The sequence below is a fragment of the Hetaerina americana genome, unplaced genomic scaffold, assembly GCF_022747635.1.
Source record: "Hetaerina americana unplaced genomic scaffold, ioHetAmer1.1.p SCAF_7, whole genome shotgun sequence".
Lineage (NCBI taxonomy): Eukaryota > Metazoa > Arthropoda > Insecta > Odonata > Calopterygidae > Hetaerina > Hetaerina americana.
The window spans coordinates 68,314,040-68,342,039 of NW_027287316.1; positions in this window are offsets into that span (position 1 = coordinate 68,314,040).

Consider the following 28,000-nt stretch of genomic DNA (forward strand, 5'->3'; position numbering starts at 1 on the left):
ATTCTGGAGGAAGAGTGATTGGCATTATTTTAAAGATAATTACGGAATAATAGCCGCTACAGATGCAGGATAAGACCATTAAAATATTATGCTCCACCCACACCTATCACACCGATCTTTGGGATAATAACTGCGGTTGGTCACTTTTCCTCCCGGAATTGCAATTAAAAATGGCATGCATTTAAAAGTGTGATTTTTTGCTTGAAGGTACATAGGTTAGTGTGTTTACATATTAAAGACTTAAATTATCCCATGGTTTTTGGTGATTATAGTAATTTATGTAGCATATAATTATTGTAGTGGTCGTGGTAATCCAGGGGGCCCGGGCTCGATTCCCGGACACGCATTTCAGGGCACCTTCAGTTCCACCTAAGCTATGCGACTTTTCGGGCACCACATCTTCCTGGGAAATAATAATCGGCACAGAGAAGGAACTGATCCCCTTACCGTGATGTTTGAATTTCATGCGTCGTTGGGCTTAGTATATGGGTGAATTCTACCATCACCTACCAAACCGACATTCGGGTTGATTACTGTGTTTATGGTTCGAATACATCGAAGACTTGATGAAGGGAGAGGTCTATAGAGAACACTTGAAAGGAGATAAATTGTTAAGTAAGTGGACATATTCATATACTCTACGGTTTCAGACTTCACTTCGTGGACGTATTTAGTATCCATATTAAAATATTTTGTACTTTTCCACAGACTTCTGTTGAATAATACAATTTCTGCATACTTCTGTGAAAAAAGACAAACTCCATAGACTTCTATGGAAAAATATATAAAGTTTTGTGTACACCAGTCAGTGGAAAAGTAGGAAATCTTTTAATTTGGATAATTGGACATACCGAGACTCGATAGCTTACTAAAGACCAAAACTGTAGGAAACATAGAGAACAAGCAATACAGAGAAAGGCTTAGAATGAATTGCAGAACCAATAACTGAAAGATGTAGGGGGGAGTTGTGAGGGACTTATACAGTTAGCAGATAACAAAGTAGATATCACTAATAGTTAATTGATTTTTTCAGCAAGTTTATCTCCACATTGGATTTTTAAATTTTTAATACGTTAGATATTCTTATCTATGGTGTGAAATTTTTGGTGCACTTGTTGATTTCATTGGTAAAAAGTAAGTTTGCACTCTGATCTCTGCTGTTCATGAGGGTGCATGCTCTTGTAATGTAATTGTTTTAAAAGGAATTTATTTTAAACTTCATAATGTAGTTTGCACGCTTTCTCACCGCAAACCTTCGCGGAACTTTGTTTTTCCAAAGATTTATAAAGAACGTTTTATCGCACCCTTATATATAAAACGGCCGCTGTTCGAAACAAAGGAAATTTGTCAACTTGAATTGTTGTCGGGACGAACAGCACCATCAAAGCTCATCCTCGTTTGTTATGCTTCGCGGCGGGTAGGGGCGGAGAGGAAGGAAGACGGTTCCGTGGCTATCTCGCAAGACCTAAAGGGAATCCGACTCTATCCGTTTTATTGCCAAACAAATGGCTCTCCTCTCTGTAGATAAGCAGTGCAAAGTACCTCTAGCCCCCCGTAGCCAGTTTTACCCCTACATCTTACTTATTCAAGCTATGGGTCGACACGGTAACGTATTATTGTCCTGTTCCCTCGGATGGAACGGCATCAAATCGTCCAAAGGTCATAAAACCCCATTCGTTACTCGGGAGAGAAAGGGGGAGGGGGGTCAACAGTTTTTAGATAACGGAGGCAATTTGAGTGGCTGACTTCCATAAATCTCGATGGCGCATAAGCGGAATGCTTTTCGGTAGAAAAATTGCTTAGATTAAAATATTTCCTTGGTTGTACGTCATTTTGGGTTGAATAATCCTATGCATGCGCAGTACGTGCCAAGCATTTTAAGCTGTATCAGGTGAGAATGCCAAGTTTCATAGTGTTGCGAGGTACTATTGCGGGGTACACTGCTTGCATTATTATTATGTATATAAAAGGATAAAATTCTTCTTCCACCCAGAAAAAATCAGCGGTATAATTCTCCCATTCTTTCGAAAAGGGCCATAATTTAGGCATGTTTTGAGATATATGTGAATGTCTACGTATTGCAATGGGACTGAGATAGTGTTATTTCATTTTACTAGATGAGACAAGAAGTATTGTTGATATATGATCGCTCCGCAATATTTTCAATTAGCACAGATTTGACGTAGTGTGGTGTTAACTTTTTATCCTCTATTTTTAAAATTCACCTTCTGTTCTTTTGTGAAAAAGTTCTTTAGTGTGCAAAGTACAAATATTAAGGTTTGCGATTCTTCAAATTCAGATTGCAGAGCATTTCAACCCTTTTTAACATCTCGCCTTTCAACATTACGGATATATTATATGGAATTATAACCGTATACCCCAGTTTTATTGCCACTTCATCAATAAGATAACATTTTATCCGTCGGTAATTTTCTTATCTAGAGATCATATTTAAGAAGTCCCTAGATTGTAGCAAGGTTCCCAGAGACTGGAAAATAGGTTATGTGATACTTGTAATTAAAAACGGGGACAGTGGGAAGCCGAGCAATGGCAGACCTATTTCCCTCACATCCATATCATGCAAGGTCATGAAACATATACAGGTTATTTGTAATTTGAATTTAATTTGTTATTTCGATAGTAAGACACGTCGATAGTTGAGTGAACAACCAGCACGGTTCCGAAAGGGTATATCTTGCGAGACACAGCTTAAGCTTTTTGTTTATGGAAAATTAGGTTCGGTGAGAGCAATTTTCCAGTGAATGCGGTTTTTCCACATTTAGAAAAGGCTTACAACGAATAATCTCATAGTTTACTACTCACAAAGCTAGAAGCCTGAGGTATAAATAACAATATCCTGGACTGGATTAAAGTATTTTTCATTGGTCGAGAACAAAGAGTAATCATAGGTGGTGTTAGCTCTAATGCGGGGAAGTCACTTCAGGTGTTTCCTAGGGAAGCGTTATCGTACTTCTTTTATTCCTCCTTTACGTTAACGACATCAACTCCGTGATTGATAGTAAGAGACGTTTTTTTGCACAAGATGTAGTGGTGTATATCCGTAATCTTAAGGATAAAATAACTTTAGCAGAGGATATTAACTTGGAAATTGACACTTGGAAATAATAAGTTCGTAGTGATGAATTTTTGGAACATGAGCAGTCCCCTCACGAACGCCTACTGCATTAGGAATGCCGAAATGGGAAGTGTTAACTTGATTAAATGCAATACCTGTACTTAGGTGTTACCCTCCCACACGACTTCTTCCTGGTGAAACACATTCGGGGAATATGTGGACAAGCTGAGAACAAATTAGGATTTATTAGAAGAGTTTGGGATATGTGACGAAAAAGCTAAAGATCAATCCCCATGACGTTGGATGGTAGTCAATCCAACGTCATGGGGATCCCCGTCTGGGATCCCCATGACGTTGGATTGACTACCGAATCAGATCGTGTGTAGTGTAGAGGAGCCAGATTTGTAAAATGTTATGACGATTTGAGAAGCGTATCAAAATTATTACAGGAACTAGTTGGGAATTACTCACTGAGCGAAGGTTAAATTAAAGATGAAATCACTTGCATCAATTAGAAGGAAGTCTCTTTAGGGTTGAGGCTGCAAACGTATTATGACTAATAGCCCTATCGTTCTACGGTAGGAGAAGCCATGTACATGAAATTAGGGAGAATAAGTTTAGAATAGATTGATTTAAGACTTAATTTTTTCAACGAACGGTAAGGGTAAGGTAACGATTAACGTCGTCCGACCGCGCTAGGCAGGATAATAATTTGCGTCAAAAGTAGTCTGTTGTGTATTCATCCCCTGCCAAACCCCAGTGGTGGCTTTCAGGGAACCATGTATCGCGTAAAAAAATGGTACATGTCTATTGGCAATGGTGGAATTCGCTTATGGTTTGCTGTATGTTATTTTGTAACAAATATATTAACGACAAGGAAGTGAAACCTAATTAAAGATAGGGATACTAATTCGCTGTTCCTAAGTAATATACATTTTTTACTAACTGTGGTATATTCAGTCCATATGATGTGTCCTAATAATAGTTGAAAATCATGATATCAGCGATATCCGCTTAACGTTTCCTTACGAAATTTCATTATTTCGCTGTGTATAATACACTTGTACTTTCATCAATTTTATAGTACCCCTATATTATTTAGGCTAAACTCATAGATTTAGCTGATTAAGTATAAAAATTAATTGATTTTGAGCTGTTAGCGAGATTAATTATGTAATTAATGACGCTTCAGACAGACAAAAACTATTAAAAGATAAAAGAAGAGACTAGAATGTATATCGGAGAAAAAATGGTGCCTGGAGCTTTTGTTAGGCATACCACAGGTTCAAAGATTTTCATACAGGTGTGAACTTTTGTAAATAGCATAGTAAATTGGCAATTTAGGGTGACATAGCTCATAAATGAAAAATAACAATTCCTATTTACCTTGTGTTTTTAATAATGCAAATAAATTATGTGTGGAAATTATTAGTAAATTATCTTGGATCCTTGTCCCCTCCATCGCTCAAGTACCTGAATATGCCTGGTGTAAAAAATATATTAAGCTCCATTTAGTAATACTTTCATTCGAAAACCGGAATATAAATCAATATAATATTTTGCTGTAGGATATGCGCAGTATTTTGTATTAAATAACGACCCCGATAGTGACTCATTTTGGGTCTGAATGATTAATGATGCTTGATAGGTCATTGAGTGTTCTTTAGATATTATTTTCTCTGGAAATTAATTCTTTATCACTGATTAGAATGCTATGCTCCGGCGAAATTATCTGTACGATAATATGCATTTGTGATGTGTCGATTAATTAACAGTATTATATTATGTAAACTTATTTGCTTAAAATTCACAGCGTATATTACATAATTTCATTTCTTCTGGAATGTAATGCCTTTATTTCTCGTTGATAGCAGGGATTTATACTACTATCTAACTTTGAAGACCTTAATGAACTTTTTCATTGGAAATATTAATAAATTTTATTTTAAAGAATTGTGGGTTCTATCGGATCGAGCTATGAACTGGAATACCAAGTGCTAAACGGCTATAGATACCCCATCGTTCAACTACGGCTGAAATGAATGCCATTTTCTCGCCGTCTGCTCGGTAATTGCATTATATCAATTTAAATAACCAGAACAGGCGTTTGCGGCGTATGGGAATCGTAGTGGCGGCTGTAACGTTTTGCTTTTGCGTAGACGAGCGTAATTTCCCGGAGCAATCAAGTTTTGATTTAATCAATTTGATTAATCACATTGCGGTCATGGCGGCGTCAAGGGGACACGAACCCGCTACCGATGGAGGCAGATCCTGAGCGCAGTGACCTCTGGACTTAACTCCCTTCTTCCCTTCCCTCCTCTCCACTCCACCAGTGCTGGCGCCGCGCCGCCGTGGACTCTCTTTGTCTATTTCCCAGTCGTCGATCCCCACCCTCGCTCGCCTCTCATCCCTGCGTTCAATCCCCTCTGCTTCTGCTGCACTCTCTCGTCCCTTATCCAGTTCGTTCTCCCGTAGCTTCCACCCCGGACGACCTTTTGCTTCCACAGACCCCGCGCTTTTCTTTCCGCGGCTCGCAGCACATGACTATGCGCTCTTAGACTCCCTTCCCGTCGTCTTCCTCCCGCGGTGGAATCCGTTTTGTTCTCAACAACGTCATGGATGGTCTCTTTTGATCGACTGCCCCCAGAACCCTTTTGTGGTACCCCTTGCGGTTTTCATATCCCTCCTCTGAAGGCCGTTGACGTGACACATCCCCTCCCCTCCATCCTCCTCCCCCGCCCTGCCCAATTTCTCCCCCCTCCTCATTCCCTCCATTGGGTTCACGCCACGGCACACCAAAGGGTCATTAATCAATCTCCTGTAATTATCCTGAAATTGTTCCGGAACCGTCGCTAAGCGGGCGTGAAGCGTTCGTTAATGGTAGACGGCGGCACTTTTAAAATACTGATGCGAAAAGCCATGCGACGGGTGGAGAAACAATGAGAGCAAGCGAGGTAGCCTGCTTTTTTCTGATCACGAAAGGTTATTTAATCTTCGTAAGTGTGAAGCACTTAACGATTTAGCTTCTTCTCTTACGAGTCTTCTCTAGTACTTTACCATGTGTGGGGCGGGGAAGGCGGAAATCTCGAAATCACCAAAGATTTTTATAAATGATATGAATTTATGAAAATTCACAACACTTTCTTATTTTCTCACCTTGGTTAGGAATTTAACAAATGTCATTTTCAAATTTTATTTTTGATCTACTGAATACAACTTTTATTTGATTCGAAAATATGGATAACTTCAACGAATATGCTTCAAATATTTTTTCTACATATTCTCTCATTTTTGAAAGATGAATTATAAGTGTGGCACAATTGAGACAGTAGCTCACTATTTGAACTATGTAACACCTTGTAGCCTCTAAGTCAGATAATGTTTCATAGGAAAACACAATATTTATGTTATTGGTGATATTAGAACTAGTCTCACTAGAATTGTCGCAAATGCGCTATAAACGCCGGGATTCTTGTCTCTCTGCTAATATTCAGTTATGATATGATTTTCCTATATATCATGTGATCAGTGATACGCAAAGAAAACGGACTAAATATCTTCATATCATTTAGTTAGTTCATAGCGCGCACATTATAAAGCCATTTCCAGAATTGAAATAAAATACCTATCTTTTGCGGTGTTTATCATTATATTTCAATTTTCGAAATTAGATAGCAATTTTTAAGCAATGTCTGGCATTTCGATTATCAAGGTTATGAAACCCAAATCTAGATATTTTAATTATGTTTAATTTCTGTGCTGCGAGAGGCCTCGAAAAGAAAATCATCTAGCAATTAAGTGAAATGAGTCCGTTTCGGTATTCCTACTAAGTTTACAAGAGATGTAATATATTTTATATATGAGAAACGTTGAGAGAACGTGAAAGAAATGAACAGACTATTCTTTTATAGATTAAATATTGAAATTTGAAAAATAAAATGGCAGATTACGAACTGTCGATGATGCATTTTTTGTGGACAATAATTTTGATATGTGGAAAATGATAGTTTTCTTCATTTTGCCGTATCTGTTGCGAAAAGATAAAAAAATTAATAAAAAGAAGTTAAACTTCATTAATATACATAACATATGTTACCCACTTCTAGATAACATTTGCATAGGTTCGCTAACACCTCTTTGAATACCAATTTTTTATAGGCACGCTATGAATTGTGTATCATCTAAATCCAGATGAACATTTTGAAAGCCACATGAAGTCAAATAAGATATAGTCAGTACCAAAGGAAAGAGCTTGATGAGTAAATAATTGTCTTATTATTTGGTGTTAGACAAATATTTAGGATTCTCCTACCATCTTTCAACTTATATATGTTGAATAGGGGACAGAAAATTTTCTTAAAATATACACGTATAACAATGTATTCTCGATTCAAGAAAAAAATGAATTACGATGGAGAATTGGGAGAGAATTTTAATAAATTATTTTAAAAGTGGAGTTGTTGATATTGTGTATCGTTATTAGAAAATAATTTTGATATCTCTTGTATCTATTTTCTTCTTATCATGTGCCTGGCTCAATGAGGCAAATTCAGCTTAAAACGGTCTTAAGTATTTCTTTAACACATAATGGTACCTTATTTAAATTTAGGTAAGTGAAGTATATAAGTACACGCCCTTCCTCATTCTAGCATTTTTGTGAACCGTCTTTCTAATTGATGCCCAGAAATGTGACTAAATATCAAAAATGGTCACAAGTTTTCTCCCTTGCATGACCGCCGTCCTTTCGATTCGCATTTAAGTGAGCACGTTACTCTTTTCACTCTCGGAGAATAATCAAATTCAATGGTGGCAGGGATTGAAGAACCAGTTCCATCCCCATATTTATGAGAAATCGACCAAAGTGAAGAAATAAGTATTAATGCAATTCCGCTTGCGTTGAAAATCAAGGAAAAAATTTTCCCTTCCGTGCCAAAATAAAATTTAAGCTGAATTTCCTGGGAGTAACTCAATCATCGCTAGGGGGGGGGGGCGTTTCGAATCAAATAATCCGAAGTCTAATGTCGTCAATTCCTCCGAAACAGACCGCGCGCCTCTCTTCCCCCTCCATTACTCTCCGTCCTTCGCTTTCCTCAATTTCCGGCTCCTTCCTGTTGCTACGCATTTCGCAGGTTCGTTTTCTTTTCCCTCCGAAGTTGCATTCTATTTCATGATTCCCTGCTCCCCTTGCCGTCGTGATTCGTTTTATGATATACCAAATGTATTCAGGAGAGCACTGCTCCGCATCTTAGTTCCCTCAACCGGGCCGTACACCCTTTACGTTATCGCTGCGAAGTAACTTTGATGGGCTCGGATATGTAATTTTAATGTTCCTAGAATTCGATATAAATTCGTCAGCAAGTATATTTTGGGATAGTTAGTAAAACTTCCTTTAATGGTTTGACGTTTCAAAATTCTACTCCTCTTAGAATTTAAGAACGTGATGTTAAGTTTACTGTTATTCAAATTAGAATACTCTGAATTCTAATACGATTAGAAAAATATTGAAAATAAAACTCCTCCTGACTTCAAAGGCTGCCGTGTACTTTACTCCTCAACGTAAAAGATTTTGCATAAGAAAATGTGAAAAAATATCTGGTTCCGTCAATCCGGGTTTTTGGATGAACGATATTTCGTAAATGAGGACTTAAGATCCGAGTGTGTATTTTATTTCAATTTTTCGTACGAATATGCCGTTAGAAGAAATTTTGCGTGAAGATTCTTTTTTCAGAGATTTCAAAGGAAGAGAGGTAAACCTTGGTTACCACTCACATGATTACAGCATGAATATATGCATGGCACACATGCTTACGATATTCCTGAAATTCGATTAATACCTTGAATTTATGTAAGATTTTTAACTTTACTGTATTTTACATCTTTATCGAGTATTTTCCCAAATTTCCGCAGGATACTGTTGATAATATTACTTATGGATCTAAATTATTTTCGCGTAGCGAGCGGAGGACATATTGGTAGGTTCTTGATTTAGGCATTGCCAATTAATGTATGATATCTTGAATTACAAAGTTGAGATCGCGGGGTGAAAATAAAGAAAAATATAGGGTGACTTATGAAGGAGACGTTTATTGAATTCCATAAAGATTTTGCGGGAGAAGAAAATTTTTCCTCGTATTGCCAGGGAATTGGAACCCGTACTAGTCCACTTCTTCTTGGGGGCGACCTCGCCTTCTTCTCCTCCTCCTTCCTTCCTTCCCTCTTAGCACACTACCAACTGCCACTTCATCTTTCTCCCTCTCTCGTTCACCGTCTCGTGCACGACGCCGCCGTCTCTCTTTCACCTTCGATCCTCCTCTCTCCCAATTTCTCCCCCAAACCTATCTTTTATGCCCCCGCGCGTTCAGAACGACTCCGAAGCCTCAAATCGACGATTTAATATTCGCTCCCCACTTTGCGCGAAATAAAAAGTAAATTCGGCGCGGGTTTTTCGCTCGGTCAATTTGAACTCCTCTCTATCTCACGGGGCGGGGTATTTCGGGGGAGGGAGGGCGTTGGAGACGAAGGGGAGTGGGAAAGGGTGGAAAAAAGGAGGAAACCTGCCTTGTACGAATTTATGCAGGAGACTCTTCTCATCCATCCATCCTCCCAATCGCATATCCTTGCCAAACGGATAGAGGGGGGTAGACAGAGGGAGTGGGGGTGGTGAAGAGTGAGTGCGGGAGGATTAATAAAAAAAATATTGACGCGAAAACGGCCCCATCCTTGTGGAATCGTCGAGGCGTAAGAGGAGCGATGACCTCCGCGTGAAATAGGGGAGATAGACGCTGTTGACTGAGGCCGGATAGACATGCCATATGCATGTAAGTATTCTCGTTCGCGGTGGCATTACAACTGGGCTCGACGAATAGGTACTTTCCTTCCGTCTGGACGAGAAAATTTTCTTGTTTATCGGTACGAATGGCATCGTATGCAAGCAGGCTTTTTTTATAATTTAACACGATGGCGCAAGGGTTGAAAGACTGTCTTGTATCGTTTTCATCGATTTTCAAATTGTAGCGTTAAAATATGTTGTACTGGTTCATTGATATTGTTGACTCTAGCTTATTTAATTACCCCATTCCGCCAAAGTATCCATTTACAGACTACATCTGCGTTTGCCTGCAAGGCTTAACCTTCAAAATAATAGGGAGTCGGACACGTTCCGAGCATAATGTTCTGAAGCTTTAAATTTTATTCATAGATTTACTACAACCTTAAGGTGCAACTGCAAGTATATGAATGAAATGTTGCTGTCATATACGGAATATCTTAGTCGTTAAAACAACCTCTTCTCTTCAGGGTATGCCTTAGCCTGGAGGAAGTTATTCATGAAGTGAAAGCATGTCCATTATGGAGGGAATTATTCATAAAACTAACAAAAACTGCTGGCAAACTAATGAGTACTAATTAAGTTGGAATAATTATTTTATTTGAATTATATGAATGTTTTATACTTGTGAAATAAATATTTTTATGCTTTTTTAAGGTAGTGGTATAAAATAAATAATGTAAAATAAAAATGTGGAATCTATTTTAAAGGTTAAGTAATTAGTTTTCTTTCCTGACGAAACTTGAGGAATTTGTTTAAACATGGCTTGTTTAGACCAGTCTCTTCGTTTAAATAAATGAATTTGATAATGAGGAACTTTGATAAACTAATTAGAAGATGTGGGTGCGAAATTGACTACTGTGGCCCATTCGAACAGTTTATGAATATTCTCACATTTATTAAATATTTGGTAGGCTCATGCCAATATCATTCATTTGAATTTCTGGAGAAATAATTTTGTATGCTATACCAAAAATAATTAATTAAGAATTATATAGAAAGAATTAAATACGTAAAATACTATGTTGGTTGTATTTTTTTAGCTCTATATATAAACTCATGCGTGGATTATTAGTTTGGGTAATCTTGATTTCTTACATTTGAAGAAGAGTTTGAAATATATTATTAGTGAACTATTTTTACTCAATTAAAAGCTGGCATAGCATAATCATATTGGAATTAGCAGCTGAAATAATACAAATGGGACAATTAGAAAAAGATAAAAGAGGATGCTTCCGCCCCCACTAAGATGACTTCTTCGTTATGGATGAAATCTTATTTAAAGATTTTTACAGTTGCCTTTTTCGCCGATATTTTGCGAATGAATTCATACTGCGTGAGCAAAAGCTTCCCAGGTGGTATTAGGAAAAAATGAATTAATTAAAGTCACCGTGTTGGCTCAAAGTATAGCATGTGGTTTTTGATTGGAAGGTCATTGGTTCCAGCTGAATCGATCGAATCTTTGATGATGAAACTGGCTTCATTATTCTGAAAATAATATTTTCTGCGCACGCTGCTGCTTAAAGCTGAGACTGCTTAATTGTAAAATCCTCTTAAGTGTAATATAAACCAGATATTAGAGGTTTCTTAAAAAAAATGCTTCATACAAAAAGAAATAAAAAGTAAGAGATGAATAGTGAAGCGAATAGTGAAAGGATAGTGAGGTAATGGGATAATATGTTAACTGCGGTACGATCTAAGACCTATTTACCTCTATGATGTATCCATTACTCCGCTCTAAATAGACATAGCATGAATTCAAGACAATTGTGAAATAGAACTATGGAAAGCGATGAAATCAACCAAAGTTATTCGGTGATACCACGAATTGGTTTATATTGCGTAGATATTCCATTTATACTGAGAGATTTTTATGCCAATTTCATAATATTCCACTTAAATAGACCATTTTCATTATATCTTATAAAAACTGTTTTGTTGTTTTTGCCACCATTTTTTATATCATTGCATAAGTTAAATTAGTTAGAGCAACCATTTTAATTATTAAAATTACACGAGCATTGATTGAAATCACTTGCTAAAATTTGGATCGTTTTTTGGGTTATCACCTAGAAAAGAAAATATGCCCCATCTAATTCATATTGTCAAATGTTTTTCTGACAAATTTTTTCTTATGCTTTCAAATTCGCACACACAGTTACATTTTTCTTCATCTTATACTTCAACAAATATTAAAGTGCAGTGAGGCAAAGTCACTTGGCTCGCTCAGGCCCCTTTCACACTTGGTAAGGTTCTTTGTGAACCGCGTGCTCATCATGGAACGGTAGATAGCTGGTAGACGTAAAGCAGACAATGGAAACGTAATACGCATAACCAATTCTTTTTTTCCTACGGTAGAGCGGTCAACATAGTAAACCGGATCATTGATTATTCTTAAATATTGGTCAGTTTCACTCGAGATGACAGAGCTCCAACGCATCCAAGACGCTGCCACTTTTTTCCCCTTTCTTTCTCGATCCCTTTCACCACACCCTTTCCTTTCCTAACCGTGCTATGTAATACTACTTTTTGCCTAGTACAACTGAATATTTATTGAGTAGCTTATATATTTTTTCAAAATGCTTTGTCATTCTTTCCCTTATTAATTTTCTGTGAAATTAAAAAATGGCGGAAAAAGTTCATTTATTCAAGTACATGTAAGCAAGTAAGTGCATGCCCTCGTTTACAAGTACTAGTATGTACTTGTATATGAAGTCACTTGATAAATTTAGCGGGATTTTATAAAATTAAAATTTCAATTATTATTTTACTATTAAATCGAAATACACGTTTGTCATTTTACTTGTTTCCCATCGAATGAGCAATTTATGCATATTTCCAATATACCATATTCGTTGGATTAACTTTCGGCGATGGAAGACGCGCGTTCAAGTCTCCGATGGTCCATTTTAACTTCGGCTTCCTTCTTTAATGGCTCCTCTGGACTTCTTCCATCACAAGTTTCATTACTCCGTGCAAACAATTAATTTTTTTCGGACTGGTGCTTAGGGATACCTAGAAGTCGTCAAGCCCCTCTTATTTATCCGCTCCCCTTGTAGCACGTTCTGCCTCGCGCTTTCCGTATACTTCGTGTACGGAAAGCACGGAAAGGAGACAGTGGTTGAGATCCCAGACGTTCATTACGCCTATGTTCGTATGTGAGAGACCGTTTCCTAGTAGGGCAGAAAATTAATGGTTGGTTGCTTCGATTATATATCCTCTCATTGTATTGTATTTCCATACACATTTTTTGACATTTTTACTTTATATGGGCGAATTGAACGAGATCGAGACATATAGTACGTTATTTCAGTCCGTCGCATTCAGCAGTTTTCCATTTCCTTATTTCATTTCTTAACGGTCCAATTTTCACATTTTTACGCCGCAAATAATTCGGATACGAGATTGTTTACCTCTTTTTAAAATTGTTCCCTCCTTTTGAAATTATTAGAAGATCTGTTTTTGGCGTATTTTGCGGGTATAATTCATTATGATGTGCGCTGCTTTGGTTATGGATTCTAGTTTGCACATTTATCACATAAATATTCATTTTTATTCAAATTAAATCTTAAACCTACGACGTACTATTTTAAAGGTGTTCCAGTTTCATTGATAACCTTTATGACACCAGTGTCCCTTATAATGTGAGTGGGGACGCCTTTTTTCTACACTACTTTCAACCGGTTTACAGGTGTTAGTAATTAATTAGTACCGAACACATTTCAAAGGCAATAGAAAGAAATAAATAGTGTTAACAATTATATTTCAGAGTACTGCATGGCCAGTGCGTTGCATTTTTAAAGGTAACGAACGCTCTGATGCTCCCCCACTTAGGTGTAGCGATGAATTTGGTAGGGATTAAATACTTTTAAACCAACAAAAGATTATATATAAATAAAATTATTTTTATGTGCGCCATGAATCTTTTTTATTACTTTTATAGACTTTTAAAATGAAGTATTTTGTAATGTGGTATGTGACAATAAACTATTTTACGCTTTGGTCTTCGGTATGCTTACCTAACAACTACAAAAAGTTTAATTTACTTTAAAAAATTCCAATTAAGATTAAATCAATGATAATACAGGGTGCGGCGACAAAACTTCCTTTTTTCAAACGCTAAGCGCTTTCAAAAAAGGAAGTTATCTTGCCACACCCTGTATTACATTCTAGGCTGTATCGATAAATGTTCGTCGGGTCAAAAGATCTAATTTGTTTGGCAAAGTACACTATTTTCTTCCTGTTATACAAGGTCCAACCACTCAATTAAAAATAATGAACACCTGGAAAAAACATTTCCCGTTTTTGCTGGAGGTTTCAAACGAAAACATATCTGAACTCGCAGTATTTACATTGAGTCTCATTTACCACTTACGTGTAATATATATTTGCACATAAATCAATAAAATATTCCGCTGAAATGAGCGCAATTTCCTAGAAATAATATCAAAGGATTAGAATCGGAATCAGTAATTTGAGGTGAGTACGCATATCTCGAATTAAATGTTCATTTTGGTAATTAATCAAATGAAAAGGTATACAAGCTTCTTTCTTTGGTTTACATTCCCCTCTAATTCTAAATACACTCCTCCAAAATTAATTCACGAATAGACCTTAGGTCGTTCGAGTAAACCTACTATATTCCTTTCTCCCATCTCTCTTGAATTTTCCCTCGTCAAATTTATACTTTCCATGGTTTATCTTTGATTGATGGCACGTATTTTCTCATCGTACTTTATGGGAGTATTTTCTCATTCCTGAATAGCGCATCGATTTAACTTTTGTTTTTTAGCTTTCCATATCCTTGCTCAGCGGCTTCCACCTTGCTTATTTTGCCCTATTAGTTTCCCATCTTAGTTTATTATTCAGCTCTTTGTTCTTTATCCTGCCCAACCCTGGGTTTAATGTTTTCCATTTCCCCCTCTCATCTATCTTTCTAATCATCTCATCTCTATTCCATGGTTTCCTCGTGATTTTTCTAATCGCTGTTCCTATAGTTTCGTTTGCGGTCTTCAATATAAGTTTTTTTATACGTTCCGATCGTTCTTCCACTTTTCGTTGCCAACCGAAAATTATTAGAAAACCTAGTAGACTCCCAGCGGAATTATTTCTCCACTTTCAACTCACCCAAATACTTTATTCCACTATGAGCAACTTCCGTCCCATTTTATGTCGCCAAAATAATAATTATTTTCCTCCTTCTTAGCCAAAAAATTATTCCACCTTCTATTACTACAGTTAACATCCATTTGACAAGTTCATTGCGTACGAGGTGGTATCTTAAAGTGTCAATTATTGCTAAAAATAATGAAGATATAAATTTAATTTTTATTTTTTATGCTTAAGACTTCTCTACCGAGTCACCATCCAGAGTTATACATTTTTCAGCTTTTCATCACATATCACAGGTCATCATTGTAGAACTCAGCAGATTGTGAAGAAAACCAGTTTTACACCTCTTCAATTACACTATCTGAATAACCCTAATTCTATGGTCCAATATTTAACCCCGCAATGATTTTTTGAGTTCTTGGCATACGTAAAAGACCCTTGGGGTGAGGAGTCAGCTGTTGTAGAACCAAATGTTCTGACACCTCTTATATAAGTGCGGTTCTTCATGAATAATTTCCTCATAAATTCGTAGGTAATTTGAGTCTTTTTCATGATCATTTGGATGGTTGCCTTTCGGTTAAATAGGATAAAGCCCTCCTCTTTCTGAACTGTGGCAGCATTGCTTGTGAGTGATGATCTTCCACTTCTTGGATCGTTTGTGAGGGACATGTGGCCAGTTGGAAATGTTCTCTACGTCACACCTGTGCCATATAAAGGGCTATTATTTCCATTAATAGCCATAATCATCATGGATTTGTTGGACAGTGTAACCTTTCTAATGAAGTACCTTAGTCACACTGTGAGCCTCTATCTTTTCCATACAGCGATTAAATTCAATCAATGACTTCCTGAAACAAAAAAAATCAACCTTAGCTGTAATTTACAAAATATGTGCCTAAGGATCATTTAATATGCAGGATAAATTTTCTCCAGAAATATCGGTTATTTTGTAGTAATACCTACTTAAATATAACACCCCCACGTATGTCACTATTCAGTTTTCTTAGTTTGCCTTTGAATTCCCCTGGAGTATATCTCCTTTAACTTACTACATTTAATATTTTATTAGGCATTTTACTATAGATAGTTTATTTTTGCACGTTTCCCATTATCTATATCACCAAATCCTCCCATTAAGGCTTGCACTCTTTCATTATATATATACTTTCAGGTCTATTTTTAATCGATTTGCTAATTTGTTCTGTTCGGTCTCAAAATATGTATCAAAGCAATTAAAATTACGAATAATTGTTTCTCTTGTGGTGAACACTAAGATTGGTTTAAGAATGGTTGGTTGGTTACATAAGATGAAATTTTACGCCAAATTTATCCCTTACACCCGTAGAGTTCTAAAATTTAAAGCAAGGGGGCATTTCCTACCATGTTCCACCTCTCAATTATTTAAAGTTTAATAGCCATATAATTACCCCGCTAGGACTTCAAATGCGTTTGACCAGAGCCATCATCCGGGATTGGAAATCGGTATCCTCTGGCCTGAATGTTCAAACTACTTGGTGGTAAGGTGCACCGCTCGAATGATGAGGACTGCTAGAAGTTGTTACTGCCCTTCATAATATAACGCCGTACAGATTCCCGGAAACTCATTATAATGCGACTTCCGGTGACATTAACTATGACCATTACTCTCGTCATGAAACGGTTGAGGTTGGTTTACGGATTTCTGTTACCTTATTGGAGCTAGCAAATAGTGTGGAGGTGAGGTAAGCAATAAATCAATATATACATCATCCTCATGGGTTATCAATCCGAGGATTGCTTTATAGTAGCTCTCCTGTGAGTCCTCTACCCCGCTATTCTCTTCCTTCCCTCACTGCTCCTTGAGCCGATAATTTCCATTACCTGCTTTTCGTAGTTCATCCTAAGCTTTCCTATGTAATTCTTCCCCAACATTTATACTTCAATTGTGATATCCAGTGCCTCAGAATATGCATAATCCACGTATCTCTTCTTTTTGTAGGCATTCGTTCTCTTCATCCACTCTACGACGGACTTCATATTTTTACTATGCATGTACACTTGATTTTTAGCATTCCTCGCTAGCAGCACATTTTCATCCCGTCCAATCACTTCCTGATGTCTATGTTAGTAATGGATCTTATTTCTGCACTAATATAAGATGAGTAGGATACATGTTCCATTTTTCTTATCATTTCAGGGCTTTTGCCATCATCCTAAGAATTCTAAGTACTCGTGACATTTCCGTACCTGCAGAATTCAAGGAAACGCCCGAGGGCCGAATGCGCAGTCTTAACACGAAGATTTGAAGGATAGGATTTGAAGAAAGAACATACTTTAATGGAATCGAAGAATTATTGGCAGAAGAAGGAACCTTTTTCACTTCAGGGGTGAGTAATTTTGTCACTGTTTTACCTATCCAATAGAATCATACTCATTATCGTTGGCAGTACAATGGCGTTCTCGGCTGCTAACTTGGAGTTCCCTAATTTAAATTTTCCCTATGCGTGGTTTTCTGCACCCAGCAAACGAAAGTGTATTATATCCAATGATATAATTTAAGAATATAAATGCAAACGCGGACCGTGGTGCCCAAACAGTTGGGAGGACTGTATGAATGCAAAAGACGACTGAAGCGCCAGTTTATTTGCATCATCGGAATTTTCATTATTCCTTACTTGGCAACATCTTGTGAGTCAAAGTCACAACGTTGAAATAAAAATACTTGGTAAAATATTTGGTACAAAGAATTAATAGTCTTCGATAAAATGGTTTCCTCCGATTTTCCACGGAGGGGTTTTTATTTCTTTGTTAGGGTTTACTATCAAGAAATCAGAGATCACGGTAGCCTACTGAGCAGTAGATCGCCAGGCATCCCGCCGGTGGGGGGGTAGGGGTAAGGCTTTCGCATTTTATACTTGCTTCCGTAACTCGGCTGTTCCCGCACTGTATGGGCTCGCTTAGGGCTTAGATGGATAGGAGGAATGGGGGAGAAAGATAGAGGGTTGGGAAGGGTTGGATGGAGGAGATAGATAGATATACGCGGAGAAAGGGATGGGTGTGTAGAGATTGCCTGTTTGATTTCAGTCGGGGTAAATGGCCGGACCGCTAGCAGTACGTCCCATAAAGCAAGGTTAATCAAATCTCGGGGAACACGGCGTTGCGTACCTAGGTGCTTCCTTCTCTCGACACGCATCCTCCTTCCCCCCGCTCTCTCTCTCTCGCCCTATCTCACTCGCTCTATCTCGCTCTGCACCTCCCTCCCCCGTTGTCTTTTTAACGGTTAATTGGCTGCTTCAATTTCTGCAGCGGTGTCTGGTTTTCAGGCGCACTGACCTTTGTCAAGCGAGGAAGCTTTTGATTCGAAATCGTGTGGGAGGTTCAACGTGTGCCCGCTGCCAAATAAAACCGAGGACGAATTCTCGCACCTCACTGTCGTCTGCTCGCTCTCCCTTCCGTTTTCAGTAGGGTTCTCTCTTTGATGGTCCATTCTCGGTGATGGGAAAAAGTACTTGACCGAAGTAATTAATTTCAGGTAAAAGTAAGTTAATTTGCGAAGTAATTGATGAGTATCTGTGCAAATTGGTACGGTGATTCTAACAGTAGTCATTTGCGTTGATATACTAGAACTCCGAACCCTTTGATGCGACGATTATAAAAACAAGAAGAGCGTGATAAGAAAAAACTACAAGTCACATGAATTTTATGAGTAATAAGCTATGGTATTTCTAGAATGTTTCCATAAACTACATATTAATCGGTGCGATGCCAATTCTTATGCAGCTTTTGTTTTTATACCAGGTCTAACGTCCGACCTGTTAGCAATGGTGAGAAAAGGGCTACGTCATTTCGAATCGTATAAGTGTAACGGATGAAGGTGGCAGTAGATTCCGGTGAAAGTACTGGTTTCAAGTTATTAAAATGCCGGTCATATCATATTCCTTAACAAGGTCACAGAATGGTGAAACCTATCTAATAATTCCTCAATTTCTGTTTGGTAACTACAGATTTCGAGAGAACAATTCCAAAAACGATTAAAAAAAGGTTTACCATTTCTCTTCCACTTCATCAGGATAGTATATTTTATATTCAAAACCAAATTTGAAATCATTTAAGTGTCATGCATATATTTTATCGAAGTTACATAGCCATTTATAAATATTTTATCTCTTGTTTACCTAGGTTCACGCCAATCTTAATCCACTAACGTATTCTTATCCTTCGTTCTTACTACTAAGTAATTTCTCTTTCAAAACTCCACCAGACTTCTTTTCCTCTAGCTCTACTTCAAGCACTCCTAATTTGAGTTCTAACTTGTTCTTCATACTGCAAGATAGTGGCAATCTATTAATATATACTGTTACGCTTTAAATCTCAAGTTGATTATTTGACACGTTCAGAATGGTTTCAATTGCTTCTCTAGGTGACCTTCTTAAGTTTATTATTGAGCTTAAGATCTCCCCTGTTAGTATTATTTATAGCATTAGTTCGACACCTATTTCCCTGTTTAGCTCCATATTAATAGTTTCTTTGCCATTTCCTTTGGCGTATCAGTTGGAAAAAATCGGCAAGACTTGTAAATCTGTCTCCGTTCTTGTTTCATTTCAAAGATACTGAACTGGTCGATACGAAATACATAATTTCTGGAATATTTCACAAGGATCCTACTACAATGAAAAATGCCTGAAATACTCTGGAGTACAAAGTAGAATAGTAAATTGGGTTGCAATTTTTAATTCAAGTGCCAAGTAAATATTAATAAATGGCATCAGAGTTTAAAAAAGTAATCTCCCTTCTCCCAAGGAAATGCGATTAGCCTTTTTTCCTTATTCACATTGCTGTTATGATAAGTATTAAAAATTATTCTCTAATGAGGGTAAGTTTTAAAAATAATTGATCAAACGGACAGTGTTTTTACTTTCGAGTAAGTACTCAATCAAACAAAAAAGAGTTACTTAGTCCTATGGAAGTTAACCCTTTGTAACTTTGGACTATAAGGGTGGAGGCATTGCGAAGTGAGGCTAGCTCTAGAGTTCAGGTTGAACTTTAACCTGGCATATTGAAATGTGGGAAAATCTGAGGAACTACATCATAGATATTTGTATTAGTCAAACGAATAAACAGAAACAACCAAATAATAAAGCCGAAGTGAGATTTTATATCAGATTGATGGAACCTAATTTTGATTAATAAAGAAAAGATATTTACAATTTTGCACTAGAAAAGTTCAATAGTAAGACTGGGTGTTGATGCATTACACCATCTTCAGAATTAAGTACTTCATCTTGCTCTGATGCATTAAATCAGGTGAAGATGGTCATACTATTAAAATTTAGAAAATTGTTACTATATTTTCTCTATTATGTCCGGATTCCACCACATCACGCCTGAAACTACTCAATTTGCTCGTTTTGATTTCTCTTTTACTTGAGACTCGGAAAGATTAATTTTCTGAGTATTGATACACAGGAAAACTTGAAAATTTGCTAAAAATAGCCAAAAATTCAGAGAACGGTCCACATAACTATTATGAAGCCAAGAATAGGAGCCCCTTGAGGGATACTGTGCTTTGCATAATGCAAAAAGTACAATATAACGAGCAGCTGTCATCGAAATAATATTTCAAATCCCATGTTGCATTGGCAGGCAAGAAAACAATAAGATCTTAAGGGAAATAGAATGTTGCATAATCAGATAAAAAGATTTTATTTGCAGTACACAATTGGCAACCCTCACCGTAGCCAACAATAGACAAAACCATGCATACTGCTCAAAAATATAAAATAATGTTCAATTGCCTTACTAATTGCGTGATCAAATCGCAGATTCTCCTTAATGGCTCGTGACCTAAAACCCCTGACGTTTCGCCTCTAGCATGGTAATATGCAGATGTATATGCAGATGACTGTCTCATCAGCGGAATGGGAGAGGGAAGGAATTGTATTGTAGGAGAGGTTAGGGACGGGAGAGTGTTACATCGGTTTGGGCGGGGGAGTAGGGTGAAAAACCAATACTAAATGGCAAGAGAAAAGCCGATTCTGGCTTTTATTTGAAAATTTTCGTCTCTTATGATGCATTAAACTCTTGTCGGTATTTACGTGATGGAGTATAATCGTCGGAAAGTCGCTCGAGTGTTCACTGTGCGGCAATTATTAGGTGAACTTTTGACTTTCCTTTTCTGTATATTGATGACATTGGCTTTTTTTCTCTCTGGGGTGAAAAGGTCGAAGTTTGTCTAAACCATCACCCTCTCAGTACTTGGAAGAAATGTAACTTGGGTAGTTGAAAAGTAGATGTGCGAAAATGTTTACAATAATAAATCTGTTTTTGGAATATTTCATAGTTATAAACTATCCTTTAATGGCTGAGTGAGCTATCGTCCAAGTACTTATGTGAAGTAGAATGAAGAGAAGTATACCCTTTTGCCCGATAAGATACTATTTTATATTTTATTGTATTTACTTGAAGATAAAGTACGAATGGGAAGTCCTTTCAATGCCTTTATTTAGCCTAACTAGGCTTGTGTCGGTTATCTTGAAAATATGTAGATATTAATGAGACATAACGTTTTGGAAAAATGTAATCTTTGGATTGCCCCATATTTAAAAAATATGATATCACGCATCTACTTTAAACATTTCGTAGAAATGTAATTATGCGTGATCTAACTTATATTTTCCTCTACTCTTAACTTTACCAGAACATTCATAAACTTCATGCCACTCCTTTTAGGGATGGGATCAGTGAAAGAAACCATACTTTTTTTGTGTTTTTAGGAAACTTTTTCTCATTCATTCCTTTTTTCACATGTCTTGGTAGTTCTTTCGACTAGATAATATATCTATATATTGTGCTGCGGCTATTTAGAGCAGATATAGAAAGATTTAAAAAGTTTTGTTTCATTAAATGTTATCCAAAGTGTTCTTTTTGTGAATATTTCAATTTTACACAAATAAAGTCACATCAGTAAGCCGAATTTTTGCTTTTGCATCATACAGCTTCGTAATGAACTTTTGTAGGTGATTACCTTTTGCCTGGTTTCTTTTACGTGCTGTCTTCACGTCCACTAATTATCAGATGAAATTCGTTTTAATTTCTCACCTTATTAATTTACGAGAAGATAGCTAATAAAAGTATATATATTTTTTCACGGCAGCAACTCGATTTTAAACAAATCCCTTTAGATCGAATGCGATTGTTTTGGATTGAATTGACTTATTACATTCCTTTATGTGTCACTCTAGTCTTCTCCCGCTTGTTTTCTGTCCCTGTTTTCCATTAAAGGCTGAGAGTGAAAGAGTTACGGGGTTGCAGTATGAAGGCAAAGCCACGGCCCAAGGGATAATTACTCAACCGATGCCATTTACCCCCCCCTGTATGGTAGACTATAGAGAGGTGCAGCAACATTTCCGCTGGCATTGTTCGGTCACTAATGGCAAAGCGCTCGGAGGAAGCTCTTTTCAATTCGATTCGTGAGCTTAGGAAAAACGGTACCTGGTAATTACTTCGAGATTACTGAGCATTTTTTAGAGTTGCAGTATTGCTTGCTTTTTTCCTTCGCTCTTCACTACTCCTCCCTTTCATATATGCTCACGTTATCAGTTCTCTCCTGTCCTTCTGGAATTTAATATAATAATCACTAATATTTGCATACCATATGAATGAGTTCTGCAAAATAAATATCTGTCAAAGTAAAATCAGGTTTGGGTATAAGGATTATTTTAGAAAAATATTATCTATATTTATTTCCTATAATTACGATTTTGATATAGGGTAACCGCTTCTATGCCGCACTTACTCTGTCTGCGTCTCAATTTATATTGAATAACAATTGATTTTTACTTATTAAGGCAGTTTACCTATTATTAGTTCTATGAATATTTAGATTTATGCTTCATAATGAAAAAATGTCTCAATTTTGTACGGTATAATCACTTTCTCTCGTTTTTTATTTCTTACTTCAGCTGCTCATACTTTTTAATTCTCCTTAGAACCGTCCTAGATGTTAACTTTTTTCATAAATATATCCCAAAAAAACCCTCTTATTTCCCTTTCCCAAAATTTGCACTCTTTCAATACCATGCGTTTAAGGATTTTCCCTCTTCTCAAGATTTTTTGCGAGGAAATGCCCATTATCTACTTCAGGCATCCGAAAAAGATTTACAGTATAGTATGAATACTTGGCAGATGATTGGAGAACTATTTTTCAAACCAAACCAATTTACAAGTTCTATTTATTTGCCCATTCAGAATCTGCTAATGATGATAAAAGTTACTTTTTAAATGCTTAATATACACACAATGTGAATTTATTACATTTTCACATTGTTTTCAGAGGACACATCATTTAATCATTCAAGACCAATAGGCCTTTGGGCACTTTTCCACAGAATAACAGGGCAAAGATTTACATGCTGACTGCCCCAGGAACCCTAAATATATGATATGCTTACTGGAAGTACGCATAGAGTGAATTTTTTAAATATTTTCTTTCTAGGATACTGTCGACATAATCTAACCGACTTAAGGGTCCATTGCAAACTTTTGCATGAAAAAACAAAGTTGTAAACAATTACCCCGAAGGTATGAGACCTAGTTTTAGAGTTCTCTCAGGACGTAATATGTTCTTTTAAAACATTGACAAGCAAATTTACGATGGCGTATTTCAACAGAACTAGAAGATAGATCTATTCTTTATTTTTTTTGACGGAAATAAACCTGGAATATACAATTGCCGACGAATTTTACTAACGTCCTTGTCAAAACTAAACCCTTCAGCGCTCTATTTCATCAAGGTGACATTCCTAGACATTAACGAATCTATAGCTAACGACTAGAAAGGCAAGGCGTATGAGGCACAGTTGGGGCTGTTTATGTTTTATCTTTTGTAATGAGGAAAAAGAAACAGCTAATTGTATGCTAACTTTTTTTTAGGATCTAAAAAATATTTTAAAATACGTCCCACATGCCTTGTTGATATAGACGCTGCAATTGCATAGCTTATATTAAGATATATGAATTTTATTAAAAAATTACTTTCCAACTGTAAACAAAAGACACTAATTACGGCCTATGTTCAGATTGCTTAAAGGTAATAAACATTTTCTATACGGAGCAGCGGATGCCACATCAAGGCTGCACTTCGTGCAGAAAATGTTATCTATTCAAAAATTAAATATATGTTTTGCCAGAGATACATAATTTTAAGGAAATCAGGAAGCATTAGAAAAATAAAGACTGATAAAGGTTAAAAAAACCAGTACGAATCGTCCACTGAATGCGGACTAGACTGTAATACTGGAAAAATTATGGAGAAATCCTTCTTAAAAGGTAGGATATGCTCTCGATTATACGTCATATATGTTTAGCTGAGAGATGCCCTTTCCCATTTCTAAGACCTATATTGAATTTATAATGAGTATTCCGGATATCTTCTAAAAATTTATTGATTGGAGGATTGTTTTTAAGCGCAGAAGAAATCTGTTAGGTTGGTGAAGATCTGCAATGAAAAGACAAAAATTGCCAAGAAAATAATTATGTAACAGGAATGAAAGCCGATGTAGACCAAAATACGGAAATAGAAAAAATTTGAAGAAAATATATCAACCATATGACTATTATTACAATATCAAAGAAATACCGTAAGCCTCCTACTGCATTGGTAAATCAGATGATGCCGACGGAAATAAATTAGACTGTCGAGTAGATAGATTTGAGGATTCGTTATTCCCCTCCCAAAATTTATGACTGCAACGTAACTCTGTGGAAAAATTATTATATCTATTTTAATAAACTTCGTCTCCATTTAGAAGCCATCTTATCAATTGCCCTCACTCTGTAGGTGCCCTTTTGTGGATAAATTTTCATACTTTGTCCTTATTACTGCAGCCATTTTCATGCAATATGTCGTCCAAATATGTCAACTTTTCCACCTACCTTATGGTGTATTTTTTGTGATAAATATATTCATTTAATTTTATTATTAATTATTTCATTTTAGGTTCTTAAAATTAGTCATGTGGTTTAAATAATTTACCATTTTAATCAATACCATTTGAACTTCATTTAGCTGATTCCCTAATCGTAGTATTATTTCCATCTTCATCATTGTTCCATTCCCTTTAACCCATTCTCCTGAGCTATCTTTTTAGCATTCCTCCCACTCCACGTCCATTCTCTCCCTCTTCCTCTCTCTTTCGCAGCCCTTCAGCACAGTGTGGATAGTTTTAGTCTTTTAAGGGGACGGCGTGTATGCTTTCACAGAACGTGCGGCCCTTCGGGCAAATTGCGCGGCGCTGAGTGGCAGTTAAACCGTGTGGTACAATGCAGCACCTCCCTCCTTGGTTGAAACGACTTACCTCAGTGCTGACCTCCGCTTTAGAGAGGCTTAAGTGTGCCCATAATTAAAATTAATGGCGCTAATTACCTTGGTGAGGTACAGTGATTTTATACCATAGGTACTGCTACGGAGCGATGTGGTTCAAAGAGGGAAGTTTACAAACGGATTAATGAGATCGAGCGACTCGAAGGATATACTATATTTCTCGAAGAGTTCCTATGGCAGCAATTAAATTTGAATTCTTTCCATTTTTAAACTTTCATTTAAGCACTTAGAGAGTTTTTGGGAGATAGAACACGTCAAGGTATCCTTTCATTTCCTTTTAGTGCATGGAACTGCTTTAATTTGGTTAGCAATTTTAAGCAAAGTGGTTCCAGTATAATGGAAAAGCTTAATATAAGCATACATACGTGTTTTATATTTCATAATTAAATACTTGTATTATTTTCGCAAGCTTATATTATTGGGAAATAAAATAAATCAAATAGGATATGAATGAACGGTGAGGTATTTTTCTAAGATATCCTTCTCAGATTTTGAATTCGGAAAATGTTGTTAAAATTGAGAAGAACACTGTTATTTTTAGAATAAATTAGATAATCAGCCTATATAAATATATTTCAATGAAATGGCATTTTGAAAGCCACAATATATGTGTTTGATATAGCTTTAGGAAATAGCATAGAAGCAAAGGTCTTTTCTTAGTTTTTTTTAAACGCAGCGTAAATAAAGGTCTTTATTGAGTTCAGCCATGGAAATTCTATTATCTTATTACACGATATTTCGTCTATCTCTTTTCTTTCTTAAGAAAATCGAAGATTTTTCATGAGGGTTTTGTCAACCATAAACCCCATCCATCTTTCTCCGTCCCCTTTGATGCTTTAATAAATTTTTATTTTCATTCGAATTTTATTTATATCCCTACCGAATACACTCCATTACCTCAATGGAGGTTGGTGCATGTTCCTCGATGAAGAGAAGGCACTCGCTTGGAAGTCTGAACCTCATTGGTTGCGTCGATTTCTCTTAAGCTCTTCTCCCTCTTTCGAGCCCTCCCCTTCTCCAAATGCATCCATTCTAACCTCCCTCCGTTCCAGCATTCTGGGTTCGCATGCCCGTTTTTTTTCTGTCCTCCCTTTCTTTCCCATCTCATTCGATCGCTTCAACCGTGCGAGCCATTAACCTACATTCCCCGTCAATTTGTTCTCTACGCCCACACGTGCCCCATTTCACCGTCGGTGTAGACATCAAATTCGCAAAATAGAGTGAATACCTACTACTCGATGATAAATATGCTATGCAAGACGTTTCTTATGCGCCTCTCGGGCTTTCTAAACCCATGAAAAGAGAATAGTGCAATTCACAGAACCTGTTTGTTGTATAACTGCATTTCAAGCATTGATGTGTGAGTGGTCTAAAACCACGGAAATAGCTTCGGAAGAAGAAGTGATTGTGTTTATTTTTCTTTACGATTTTTCAGTGAGTTTTAATTGAATGATTAAATTTGATGAAATGAAAAGATATTATTGGTCAAATATAAGTTAATGAAATTTTGAGTGATTTTAGTGGGAAAAATTCTGCTGATAAATTCCTTTTCTTAATTGCATATTTTCAAGGCGTTCTCGTATATTTTGATTTTCAATCGTTTTCGGTTAATGTCACATAGGAGGAATATTCATAAATAAATAGATAAATGGAGACCCCTAGAACTGTGCAGGCGGGAGCAATATTATTTTTTCCCGGCTGCCGGGAGTCGGTTGATTATGCCAGATAGGTTGGAGGGTAGGAGATGAATTGTAGTCGGCGCAGCGTCTGTGTCCTAACTGAAGCGGCTGCAAGAAGGCTGACCACAGTTCGAAGTCCATGTGAGCGGTGATGACACGTTAAAACACTATTGAGAAAAGTAACTACAACTGCCTCAAGTGTTATTGCATAAGCCGAAAGTGAATTTGTTTAGAATTATTAGGAGTCCTGACAAATAAAGGATTCTGTTGGGCCATATGTTGCGCCCCGAAACGAAAGATGCAAGGGTTCTATGTTAGTCATCTCATGAAATCCTTGCAAAGCGAAATCGACAGTGGTAGAACAGAATGAAAAGAAAAAGCCTGAACCAATCAGAATAGAACCATGAAATATTGAGGCATTATCGAGGACAGGGAAATTAGTGAATACATCCGCGAGATGAATAGAGATATTTAACTTTAGAGATGTTGAGCGTGGTGAGATAGAAGGATAGCGGGGATAAGGTGAGCGATACTTGTACAGTACCATACAACGGAGAAGAAGAGAGCCTGCGAGAGGGTGGCGATTGAATAAAACAGTAGGAAGAAGGGTGGTAACCATGGGGAAGCGATTGATAGACTATCATTTGTAGACTTCATCACAACGGATACTTGGTTTTAACAATTCATTAGGTGAAGATATAAACGTACATAGGAAATGGTCTGGAATTCAGAAAGATATACTTGACCATAGTATAGCTAGGCACTGATTTAGGAAAAGGGTAATTAATTTGAAGGTTTACTGATCGAATACGGATTCAGATCACCATTTTAATACTAATGTACGGTAGTTTCGGATAAAAGAGAATATAACCGGGTAGGAAATTGAGAAAATGGAATTAAGTAGCGTTAAACAGAACGATAACATATAAGAACCATAAAATTGTAAT